Genomic DNA, 13663 nt, shown 5'->3' with positions numbered 1-13663 from the left:
ATTGCCTCTCGGGATCTCCGGGCAATTTTGGCGAAATGGCTGACAAATCAGAAGCGGCTGCAGAAGCGTGGTCCGAGGAAATGCTTGTCCACGTTCAGAAACCGGCAGACGTGGCATTTCCACGCATCCCGCTAATCCCCACGGGGCTGGGGTTAAAAGTTAGAAGCGTGCGAGTCCTGCCTCTTCTCACCCTGTTGGCTGGCTTATGCTGGCTTGGGGTTGGTGGGGTTTTTTTTGCCAGGAATTTGTCCCTGAAGAAGGCATGGCTTGCATTGACAGAGAAAGGAAAAACGTTTCTGCAGTCTTAGGGCAGGGATGGGAACGGGCAGAAGAGGCCACAGGACTATGCCAAGGTTTCGCAGGTAGCCCTGACGTTGTTGCCATCAGGTGACTCTGGTCCATGATGCTGTCTTTAACAGGGTGAGTCGTACCGTGCAAAGCAGCTTAATGCGGGTACGGCAAGAATACTGCAAGCTTAAAAGCTCACAAATATACGTTGTCAGAAGTTTTGAGGTCTCCTAGTGATTTTTCTTAAGCTTGCATGTGTTCTGCAATCTCTGTTTTAAGGTTACTTTCCAGTAGCAGAAATAACCTTTGGCATGCCTTCTTTAGCTAACACGTGAGACTTTGCAGGTAGAAACTGTGCTAAATAATTTTCCTGCCTAATTTCAATGGAGTTAAGTACCTAGACATCTTTCTGCATTTGGCCTCCAAACCCTGTTCATATTAGGAAATGTTTAATATTGTTTTATAAGAGCAGTGCATCTTCCTTGCTGTGGGTCAGCTTATGTTCAGAAAAGAGGGTTTGTATCAGTTCAGGTGGTATTATTTTGCCAATCAGAATAAGCCGTTATTAGCAAAAGGTCTGTTTGAATGCGGGTTTATATCTACAGGAGAGTTTTCAGCACTATTCCTAAGTTAGGATACGATATTTTTTTTTGACATTGCTACCTGACATCCGTGCAGGCAACAGCTTGTAGGAGCAGCTTAGACCAAACAAGGTGAACTTTACTCAGCTCGGTGAAGTGTTAATACCGTCAGTAGCAACAGGCATGAGAGAAATGTTTTCACCACTGGTAGACATCAGAAAGCTGGTGAGACAGGCTGAGCTATTCCAGACGCTTACCTGGAGACACGGTCAAGCCACTCTGACTATCGCTCCCTTGTGAGATTCAGTTTTACTTAAGGTCTCTCTGTGTGGATACTCCAATGGAGAGACACCTCACACTTCCAACCACTTTGCGAAATATGGGTCAAATATATCTCAGAGCAAGAAATACCTGTTTTAAGAACGTGTTGCCTATAAATTCGCTTACATGCCCTGAGTAACAATGATGTTTTCTTCCTCCCTTGCCATTTAGACCATGGGATCTGACTGGGGTTAATCTTTTGTTCTATTTTTTTGTGCAGAGTGACCTTTAAGTTTAGCTGCTGCTACTACACCCCAACACAAAGCAAACTGCAAGACAAGAATAGCAGTGTAAACACGACAGACGAGCCTTATGTGTAGGAACCGTGATGTCCCCTTCCCTGTCTCAAAAGCACAACGCAAACCCCAGCACATGTAGGAACCGAAGCTGAAAAAAGAAAAAAAAGGCTCAGTTCCAAACTAGTTAATTTTTTGTTATTTTTTTGTGGTTGCCATGGCAATTATACACTTAACAAGGTAGTTATAGTCTGAAAAGTTGTGCTGCGGATGAAAAAGGCGGCATCCCAAGGTCACAGAATATGGTCCCCAAAGACATAGGTGCGGAGATTTAATTCCTTTTTGTCCCTTTGTTCTGTGATGTTTTTACGCTAGCTGTATAAGCTCTCCGCTAAGAATGTCAAACCGTGTTACCTCTCTTTCCTTTGCCTCTAATTGTAGGGCTGCTGCTGGAGCTGAGAAATCAGGGGAAGGACTTGGGAGACCCATCAGCATCTTTCCTGCTCCGGATGACGAGGGGACGGCAGGAGAAGTAGCTCTGCTCCTCTGGCCGCCCTCAGGGGACCTCCTGTGACTTCTAAGAAACCTCGCTCTGCTGCACGAAACTTAGGTTGTTCTGAGAAATGATATAAAAAGATAATTTTTTATGTATCTGCGCATCAGATAGATAGTGTTATTTGTATATCCATTATCTGATGCGTTTTCCCCTGTTGCTCTGTGTGGGTCTTTCAGACAACAAAAAAGGGAGCTGAAAAGAGACTTTTAAAAAAGGAAAATATAGAGGCTCATAATTTAACAGAGGGGTTCAAAAGGAGGTGAGAAGCCAACAAGCTTAAAATCTCTTTGTTTTAATCTCCCCACTGCTTTCACGACGGGGGTCTTTAAATAACAGTAAGCTCAGTGACATTTTTGTTCCAAGATAAGAGCCCGGATTTTTTGACTCCCTGTAAGCAGGTCAGAAACCATACCACCTGGCTCGAGCGGACCCGTCTTTCTCCTCGTGTGATCACGAACCCTATGTGTGCTAACCTCAATATTTACAGTTTTTCACTGTAGTTTTTCTTATCGCACCTATATCTCCTTCCTTTCGGGTCCCAAATTTTGAACACCACAGCTGTGTTTTCATAAGAAAAGCTTGAAACCTGCAGCCCTGACCACACGGCAAAATACAGCCCAGTTAACAGTGAGTGACTTCCCTTCTGAGCCTTCAGAAGAGAGGCAGCAAAAAGCGACAGACGTATTTCAAGGGCCAAATCTGCCCGTGTACCATCCTTTTTACGTCAGTCATCCCTCGCTGGAGGAGAACCTGAATTCTGCTTTTTTATAACTGCTCTCCAAGTGTGTTCCTTGTCTCATAATTCTGCTTTACCTACACCATAAGTTCTTGGGAGCAAGGACCGCATCGTATCATATGCTTGCACAGCATCCAGCTTGAGGGCTAACAAACTATTGCTAGGCTAAAAAAAAAGTTAGGAAGTTAGAGGAAAAGCTCGCTGAAATAGATATGGAAGGGGAGGGGAGCAGCACAGCGTCTTTTTGTACTGAGGATGTAGGGAAGCAAAGCTTACAGTATCTCTATTTGACCTTTAAGAATGAAAAGAAGAAAAAAAATCTGAGCTTGTTTGCATGAAGAATCAACACTGATCTAGAGCAAACCGACTGTTAGAAACCAAGGATTTGACCTCAGCCTGACACACAGTGGAGAAATTTGCAACACTAACAGTCATTTGACTCTTGTAACACACCACGCTGTGTTCATACAATCAGCCCAGATAAGAGGAAAGTCTCCCCATCTTATTTCTTCCCTTTAATTCATTCCTTTCATCTTGTTTTTTGCAAACCTCTCTAGCATATTCCGCACTTAATGTGCTTCTAGCTTTACTGGAATGGGAAAGGGAGCCGCAAGAAACTGCGACTGACCTGAAGATGCTGTTTCTCTTACACCCATTTAGTCTTTCTAGGGCTGAATGGGATATTTTTATGGCAATGTACTCTTTAGTCTGCATTAATTTCTTCAGTTACACGGTAGCAGCTAATGCGTTGTAGTAATCACTGACAGATAGAGTTGGTTGGAGTAGGCAAATTGGATTTGTAGCAGAAGGAGAAAAGAAATCTGAAATCCAAGGAAAACAAAAGCCTAATTCCTGCCTATGCATTGACAGGATGAACCTGAGCTCAGATCAAAAGCATTTCTCTGAATAAGCCATTTTTGCAAGAACACAGAGCTTAAGACAGCGGAGAAATGCTTCCAGAATGAAAAATTCCATAATGCCAAAGACTCATTAAATGGAAAATAAAATTTTTCTGCCCAACGGGTCCTTCGTCACCTGCCCAAGTACAGGACAAGTCCAGAACCGTACTTCTTGAACTGCTGCTCTCTGACCAGCTCAGATCTTTTTCTTCAGACAGTTTACCATATTAAAGAGGAGAAAAATTGAGAGCTGAGTGAAATGGACTGTATGGAAATGTAAAACAAACATGTCCATTGTACTTGTCATTGCAAATGTTTCTCTTCATTTGGCTACTGCAACTGGTTTTGAAAAAGTACCTGCATGAACGTAACTGACGTATTATTTTTCATATGAATAAAGCATAGAATTTCCTTAAGGAATCAGGCCTCCCAAATCCCATTAGACTGACCTAAAATCATGAAGCATGCTTAAAATAACGCATTTTGGATTCTTTTTATTTGCCTTTTAGATCTGATCTGATCTGAACTTCTAGGTGAAATCGCTTCATGTTTTACATTGTAAAATAGCTGGAAACATTATAGAATCTTTATTCCAAGAATGTAAGTTTTAAGAAATGCATCAAAAATCATGAAACTTGAAATTAAAACATGAGACTTGGCAGCAGCGGTGAGCAGTAATTCACTCTTCCAAGCACTTCCTCACCCTTTCAAATAGAAATTGCTAATCGTGAGAAAAAAAATTCATAAACGCAAATTTGTAAAGCACAGATCAAGCCAGCAACATATAATTAGTTCTTCTCTTTCTTTTTTTTTTTTTTTTCACATTTAAACCAAATGTAACATTAATTTCACTCATGAACCTCCAGTTCCCCAGCGCTGGTCTGAAAATACATGTAGAGAACAAGCCCAACTCAGCACCGCGATGCCCTTGTCTTGTCCAAATCTGTGTAAGTTCAGCAGCAGCAGCTCACCTAGCTGTTTGCATACAAATTGATCCACGTCTATTGACTTCCTTTTCTGTAGTTCTCTCCCATGTATTATGCAAAATCCAGCAGGCAGATATTATAATCAGTGCATTAGTCACCGAGCAGACACCTCCAATTTCCTCATAGCCTTCCAAAGTCACATTCTGCTGCCGTTCTGAACCTCGAGTATTGCCTGGAGTCAGCGTCTCGGTGTGTGTATAATGAACCAGGACAAAATGAACATGCTATGGTACCACAACAGGCAACTTCTGCTCATCCCCAGGTGCAGGGGTGTTTATTTCCACGGTTTGCGATCTGCAAGAGAGGAGGAACTGCAGGAGACCTGCAAAGGTTGGAAGGATCGTTATCAGGCAAACATCCTCTCATGGCGAGTGCAATTCAGCCTTTCTAATCACAGAATCATAGAATCACAGAATGGTCAGGGTCAGAAGGGACCTCTGGAGATCATCTAGTCCAACCCCCTGCCAGAGCAGGGTTGTCTTGGAGCAGGTTGCACAGGAACGTGTCCAGGCGGGTTTGGAATGTCTCCAGAGACGGAGACTCCACCACCTCTCTGGGCAGCCTGTGCCAGGGCTCTGCCACCCTCAGGGTAAAGAAGTTCCTCCTCATGTTTAGGTGGAACTTCCTATGCTCAAGTCTGTGCCCATTACCTCTTGTCCTGTCCCCGGGCACCACTGAAAAGAGCCTGGCCCCATCCTCCTGACACCCACCCTTTAAGTATTTATAAGCGTTGATAAGTTCCCCTCTCAGTCGTCTTTTTTCCATACTAAAAAGACCAAAATCCCTCAGCCTTTCTTCACAGGAGAGGTGCTCCAGTCCCCTCATCATCTTGGTAGCCCTTTGCTGTACCCTTTCCAGCAGTTCCCTTGTCCTTCTTGAATGACATTCAGTCTTGCGTTAGAAAGTCTGAATTACGCCGAATAGTGTCTTTTTCTTGCCCATATACTCCTAGACTTGCTGGCAATGTGAAAACTCAGAGTCTACCCACAGTTTTCACCGAAGACTCTCATTCTGACCGAGCTTAGGGGTGGTGGTGGCTGAAGCTCCAGTGGTTTTGCTGCTGCCCGATACCAGCACAGCGCTGGCCGGCGTCTTCCCAACCACATGCTGCTTCAACAATTTCCTAGAGCAGACAGGAGAACAGCAGGCTGGGGGAAGGAGGGTACAACGCCACAAAGTGAGGGGCTGAGCACTCTGGAAATCTGGTAAAGTCTCTTCGTGCCTTCTGGCATCAGCCACGGACCCTTCCCACCCGCACGGCAGAAAACTTCACCCCATCAGCTGGTTCTGGTACCCACCTAGGGGAAGTCAGTCATCAGAGCTACAGCCAGAGGTTTTGGCTGTCAGAAGTAAAATATTGTCCAGTGGTTGTCCCTACTCCTTGCCTGAACTCAACTGCTCTTTCCTTTATGGAGGTGCTCTCCAGATGTTACTGGAACGCTACACCCCATGCCTCGGAGATGCTGTTCCTTATCCCCAGCTACAAGCCTTCCTGCCAAGGAGAGAAGAAGAGCAGAGCACTCCCCTCCTTTCTGCTTAGAGAAACATCCTGGGAAATGGTGCCGTATGCCAGAATTTGAAGGCTTTGCCTGGAGGATCCTGGGAGTGTGACTAAGTCCCTCAGGGTGTCTAGAAACACCTCGATTTTCTTTCGAATGTTGCAAAAGCTGCTGTACTTTGAGAGCTGTGCTGGGGGCACGAAGGTAGCCTGAGGTTGGGGAGGGGGGGGTTCCCCTGTCCCTGCGGCTGACAGGGACAGGCGGGAGAGCCAGCAGCCCCCCCCGACAGCCCGGCTGATCGCGCTGCCATACCTAATATATCACTTTTCTCATTGACAGGAGAATATTGTGTTCCGTTTCAGAATTCCAGTTGATGCAGTATCTCAACACTCTTTTATGTAAAAGCGGGGATCTTTGGAAACGTTATTAAATAGCAACAAACGTACCCTTCGTGCTGATTTATACAATGAAGTGTTTTTCCGGTGGTTGTTCTCCAGCCTAGAGCCCAATCCAAAACACATCAAAACACTCCATTCGGTTGTAATGGGTACAGGTTAGAGACCTTATCTTTTAAGACAAGCTGAAATACTTATCTTAAGGTTAGCCACACTGATCTGAAACTTCGAGTTTGAGTAATCTGTCTGGAAATCTCTTACATTCAGACTTTATTTTTTATCTAGATTTCTGATACTTCCTGGTCTGTTCTCAGCAAAATACAAGCAAACCCACTTCTCTTCCCTCTCAGTATGCCCTTGCCACTGCTGGTCAAAACCGAGAAGTGTAGAAATGAGAAAATTGCAGTGTGGGAACGATGAAAGGTGAAATTCTTCTGGGTATGTTCTGGTCAAAGGTTCAGATTTATTCCTTCATTTCGTTTTTCGCTATCATTTGCAAATTTGCAGAATCTTTTCCTCAAGAAAACTCGTCCTTACGAACCGTCACATCCCATGTTAAAATGATGCTCTGACATCTTCTGTGTAAGCAAATTAACTCCCGGCAGCCTAAGGATGTGTGAGCCTTTTTCCAATCTGGTTTTCACTGAACTGTAATGGCTACAAAGCATTTTAGATTCTGATAATGATTTGAGTATTTTCTTTTGACTTCTGCTGCATTTTGATAGCGTAGATGGCAAAATGTTTTACTGTAGATAAATGTAACTGTGGGTTTGTGACTTTACTAATGATCATGAGTCAATAGGTCTCATGATACCTACAGTAGCCTGCTAGATAAAGGAATATACTGATGCTTATCTCTGCAGAAAGATGTAATAGTTAGAAAAGCTTAGTAATGCTGACCGTCCCTCAGCTATGCATTGCTTAAGTTTATGGCAGGCCAGTTTAAAGCTAAATGCGAGTCCAGCTGCCAATATCTGCAATTCGTTCCGTATCCGCTGCCAAAAAAAAAAAATCCTTTCTGAAATGTCGCATGCTACTGTCTCCCCAGACTAAATATTGTCTGCTAGCTTAATCCTAGAAAGGAGCAGAAAAGGAGTGCAAAATTATGCTTTTAAAGAGCGTTCCCTTTTGATTTTCACTTTTTACAGGCAAAATGGTAACTCTGGAAATCTGCAAAAATGGGCTACTAAAGAACTACAAATGTGCTTTGTTTTATGGATCGCCGTGAAGAGAATTAGCTTTTAGCTGAGAGAGTTTGAAGGAAGTGGGGAGGAGGAGGTATGGGCCATTAAGTAAAGCTAAGCAGCTTATATTACCTTAGGTTTATTTAAGCGTGGATGGGATTAGCTGGGGGCTGATTAAAGGAGACTACAGAGAAGGAGGCAATGGGGGACAAGGTGGGGTAGAGGAGGAGGTGCTGCAGATCCAGCCGCGCTGCAGGAGATCTGAGCAACACGTTGCTGTGGGAAAAAGGTTTGTGCATTAATAGTCCTGCAACATTGCCCTGGAGATGGGGTTGAGGCGCTTGGCATCTCTTGGGGTTTGGGAATTGGAGCTGAGAGGCTCCTCCATGTGGCAAGGAGACACCCGGGCTCACTTAGTGCATGAGCCAGCTGTGCCTTGGGGGGCAACCTGGGCTTCCTTGGGCTTCCTAAACAACGTGAGGGCTGGGGCCGGGGAAGGGAGACCGGGAAGGAAGCGGAAGGCTGGAGAGTTGGTGGCCTGTAGCTGTGCCACCTTAAAATAACTCACAGGCAACGTGCCCCTAAAAAAATACATGTGCAGCAGTTACTCAGATCCCTCCTCTGTAGTTGGTTCCCAGGGCTGCCGGCCTCCTGCGGTATGGGGATTTGCATACGGCCCATTTTTTTCCACAATAACCATCTCTCTAGTTATTATGCAAATCAGACACCCTGAAGCAAAGAGTACACAACTGCTGTTGTGGAGTTACAACTATTGTCGTGACTCAGGAAAAAGAGCCATCTCTGCATCCGATGCGGTAACCCCGCTGCAGCGTGAAGGCAAGGTTTGATGGAAGCATCCGCAGCCAAGTCAGAAGAAGGCCAGCTCGATGCCCAGCAGATCTGTAGAGCCGGAGCAGGGATAGTCCCGCTTCTGTTGGACCAAACCACAAACTTCCCAGGAAATTTGGCAGGAGTGCATTCCCAGTCAAGCCACACAAAAGTATTAAGGAGAGAAAAAAGCAAGAAACTTTATTTCTGAGCTGACCAGAAAAAAAAAACAAACAACAAAAACAAAAACAAACACAAACAAAAAACCGAAAACAAACCCAAAACCTAGCTGGCTTTAAATTGAGATTTTTCATGAAATTTTCCTTGCATTTCCTGGAAACTCGTTACTGGTGTCTCATTCTTGAAAACAGTGTTGTGTTGTTTATTTAAACTGCTCTGTCTCAGCACTATCCAGAATGCTCAGGCTGGAGAGCTGACAGGGATGTGCCATGGTTTTCTTTTTCCTGAGTTGTCGCTCCTTAAAGAAATACAGTTGAAACATGTCGAACGAGAGAAGTGTGACTGGCAGCTGAGCTGTTGCGCATTTTCTGGGAGCTCTGTTGCTGTCTGTCAGAGAGAAATCACCTGTGAGCCAGGGAAAGTGGGCAGAGGGGAACCACCAGCAGTTTTGGGCCCAAAGATGACCTTTTCTCTTGTGATTTCTTTGGGTTCTGCTTTCTACTGGCTGGCGTCGGTTTGGGAAATTAAAAGGAGATGACAGTGGGTTGGACCTTTTTGTCTTTTGTCTAGAAATGCAGGGCATTTTCCTCTTGGAGACCACACCTCTGCACCTCGGTGTATTTCTGAGGAGCTTCAAAACCATCTCCTCCTGACCACCTCTTTGGATGTGGAACGATGCTTTTCTCTTTCTGATTCTGGTAAATTTTCCAGTGGAAATGCAGATCCCTTAGCAAGCTGAGCACACCCAGACCGATACATTCCTGATACGAGCCAGCTTTGTCTACTCACCTTGGAAATGTTTTACCAATATCCAGGGGTTCATAGACCGGAGCAAAACCCCACTGCCACAGAGTAAGCTCCTTGGCACAGAAATGCAGTCGGTTTGGGTTTGCCGGACAGGAGAGGCTGTGATTTTGGCCATGCTCATCCCTACATGGGTTCCCGTACCCATCCCTGCACCACCATTTCCCGCCCGCTCCGCAAAACTCTTTCTCCGTGTGAAAATAGAATACAAACATAAGATGAATGGGCAGGGTGGGGTTTTGAGGAGTGATTTGTTTCCCAAACACTAGATGGAGCTGGGTAACTGAGGTTCATTTCCAGCCTCCCTGCAGGCTGTGGGTGGTGGAAGGGCCGGGGGAGGCGTTGGGGTTGGCGGTCCCTCGCCTTTGCCACCTCCCAGAAGCTGGTTCCAGGGCTCCGTAACAGGGTTTGCTTTTTTAATTAGCAACAATAGCCTTATACAGCAAGCCTAGCCTCATCCCGCCATGACGTGAAATAGGTCAGTATTTGGATAGACAGATTTATTGTGCCGTTTGCATTTAGGCTTAACGGTTAAAATAAATAGTTCTTTTCTTCCCCTGGGAGCTGATGAGCCAGACTCGCTCCCAAACAACTGAAGACTTCTGTACTTTTTGACAAACACAGTTCCCCAATTAAGAACAGTAAATAGGATTATACAGGCTGAAAAGGCTCTTTATCGCCAGAAAGTTTGTATGTATGTGGGAAGTGGGGGTCTCTCTTTAGCACTCATTGTAATACTTTTAAAACACAAACTAATGATTTTGTCACATCCAGAGTTCAGGGTTTTCAAAGGCAAAAGCTGCTTAAAGGCAGCCATCCTTCTGAGGGAAGAGATCTGCATCCGTATGATTAATTCTGTATAATGTATGCAGAATTAATATATATTTTTTAATCAAAGTCTTTAAAATGCAATCTTTGCTTTAAGCCACACACACAAAAAAAAGTCATATTTATTTTTCTTTCAGGAATTTTTTTTTTCATTACGTGAGGCTGATATATATATTTATTTGTCTTTAAATCCAGGTGGAATAAATGACATGGGTCAGAGAAAGCCAAATAGTTTAGCATATCAGGAACTCGGTGTGACAGCTGTCTGCCAGCTGCTTTAAAGATACCGCAAACCCCGCGCAGAGGAGATAGAAAATAACCTGTTAGTAGGAAAAGTTTGATCCAAAACTCCAGCAGCGAGTACCTGGGTGATGCTGTACAACGCGAGGGCTTCCATCCTATATCACATGGCTGCAGATGTTCATATTATGTATACAATCATCTAATCTCTCTTGATTCTAGAACATCTGTGACATAGATTAATTATGCATTGTGTAAAGACAAAGCGTGGTGATTTAATTAGTTTTCTGATTACTGATTTTCAGTTCCATTGGCTCCCTCTCTTGTCCTTGTAATATGAAACAGGATTTACCAGTTTATTTTCCATATTTTTTCCTTCCTCTACAATCCAGCTTTCTTAGCAGGGCAGTTTTCCCTGTACTCTTCTCCTTTTTGTCGCTTCCATGTGCCCCTTCCGTTACTGCTATGCTTCTTTGAGATTAAGTGGCTAGAAATGTAAATATTAATCTAGGTGGAGAATATCATCTGCTTCCAGTTTGGTACCCTTGGCTTTTTTTGCATTCCAGATGCAGAATGATGACATGAATTGCAATATGAAGAGAATACAGTGATGATGATATTGTAAGACAGGCAAATGATGCCCTGGACTTGTTATAGTATAATTTACACTGATATAGATTGCATTTATCCCCTTTCTATTGGCATCATACAGATCCTTTTTTCTTTTCTTAAGAAATCCTTAAAAGCTCAAGTTATGTTTGTGATTTTGTCGTGTAGCTACCATTTTGGAAGGTTTCTTCTGTCCCCCAGTTCTGTTTTTCTCCAGGGACAGGCACACCTCTCAGAGCCTGTTATTAGCTGGGTTCACAGCCTCCCACGCTTCTAGTTTGCAGCCAAATTTGGACTGCTTTCTTCTGCTTCTGAGGTTCCTCAGGTCTGCTGGGCATTGAGATGGCACGGTAATTCCTATCTTTTCCTTACAGCTTGATGCTGAGCTGGCTCGCCTGCTCTCTTGTTCCTAATTTCTCCTCTCAAATTTTTGGGGGGGGCAATCACTCTAAGTGAAACAACGAGAAAGAAAAAGTGAAAAATAGGGTTTAAAAAAAATTTGAAAGCCAGTCACTCTTTGATTTTTGTATTTATGTACTGCTCTTTGCCTTCTCTGCAATCCTGCACGAACAGGGAGGGATCTGATGAAAGATGCTCGAGCCTAAGCATTTTCATGGCTCCTCTCACGTGTGGGAATACATAGATTTTTCAGCGCTGAGCAAAGAATCTGCATATGCTTTAAAGGAGATAGATTGCATTTTGCATTTTTACTGTAATTCCCCAACTTGCTTGTACTTGAAGCGTGCCTTCTTTCTTAGATAAAGGCGAGCTAGCCAGGGTAGGAGAGTGGAGCTCAGTGTGGAGCAAGGCACGTTGCAGCTGCAGTTGTTGGAAATAGTCTTTTAACGTCCTGGCTTGATGCCCCTGTTTTCTTGGTGCCCAAGGCAGTTTCACACATTTCCTAGCAATCCATCTGTGACAGATAGAAATGCAGCAACAATGCTCAATGCACAAGCGTCAGCAAGGACAGAAGAGGAGCCTTTACTCTCAATGGCTGAGCCCAGTAAGACACTGAGAAACTCATTCAGTTCGGTTGACGCACGCTGCGGAGCGAAAGGATGCTTAGGAAAAAAAAAAATCTTTACAACACGCTATAAAACAGACAACTGCAAGTGACTGTAATCACTAATGTACCTCTGCACCAACACAGATGTGTAGGACATCGAGGTTCTGAAAGGAAGGTTGAAGAAAAAGCGGTGGCTGACTGCAGGACAGGATTTTTGTTACAGGTATCAGTTGGGATTAGAAAACTACAAAACCGTGTTTTGACACCGAGAAAAGCCACAGCTGCTCTCTTGGAAGGTGAATTTTCAATACATATGTCCTCCGTGACTTTCAGTTAGAGCATTTCAATTTTACCTAAAGTCTGCACGGTAAAATATTTATCATCAGGGACATAGGATCTTGCTATTTTAAATAAATAAAAAATGTGGCCTGTTTGCTTAGCACCCAATACTTACTTTTATAGTAGAGATATATCCTTTTCATCTATAATTAATTCCTCCAGCGCCTTTCAGTTTTGAGAAGCATCGGCTGTAGAAGAACTGCATGTTTAGTTTAGCCGGGGGATTTTCAAGGAAGCAGGGATCAGACTAACTAGTACAAGAATGATTTGAAACTACATGTGTAGGCAACCTACATTTGAAGGGTGGCCTTTTCCTTTTTTTCCTACAAGAGTTTGGTCTTTTCAAGCTCTACCTCAAAAGCCACTCAAGGTATACCTCTCTCTTCAACGGTATTGACTATTCATCAAGTATTTGGTGCATTCTAGTAGATGCCTACTGAGGCTATGGTCCTGTGTAAGAGGGTCCGTGGTTACCTTGAGCCTTTCTGCCATGTGCAACAAGACACAACATCCAAAATCCATTGGCTTCTGCTCCCAAAGGGGTTTTCTACATGACTCACCAGGGATATTACTGTCAACAGCTTTGGTAGATCGTGCCCTAAGGTGTAACCCTGCAATGAGGTGCCTTCTGGTGCAGCTTAGAAAGGACATGACACATACTTAGTCATATTAGTCATAGACACTTGGTGGAAAGAGCTCAAGTAGTCAGACAAAAGGCAGAGAAACAGCCCAGACAGCCCAAAAGCAGAAGCATTTGCCCTAAATCATGTGGCTGGTTTCTGGAACTGAAAAAAAAAAACAAACCTTTTTTGGCTGAAATAAGCCTGCTTCTAACTTCTGAGCTGAGTGGAAGTAAATGCAAAACATCTCTCCTCAAAGGGGTACAGATACTGCCCCAAACTCAAAGTCAGGGTGGTGCCACAGGGGTGCTACTCAAGGTGAGCTAGATGTACTTCCAGGTAGGATTAGAGAAATATCTGAATTTTATACAGAAAATACATAGCTGCATACACGAAGCATATTTCTGAATAGGCTTTTCGAGACTCTCACACTTCCATAAGCCCAAGGAAGCCTATTTTGTAGACAGAGGGCATTTGGGGCTGCAGATGGCCACGATGGGCCTTGCTTGTTTTAGTGCAGTTTGATGA

This window comes from Larus michahellis, chromosome 5 (genome assembly GCF_964199755.1).
Source record: "Larus michahellis chromosome 5, bLarMic1.1, whole genome shotgun sequence".
Lineage (NCBI taxonomy): Eukaryota > Metazoa > Chordata > Aves > Charadriiformes > Laridae > Larus > Larus michahellis.
Note: the sequence above shows the minus strand (reverse complement) of the source record.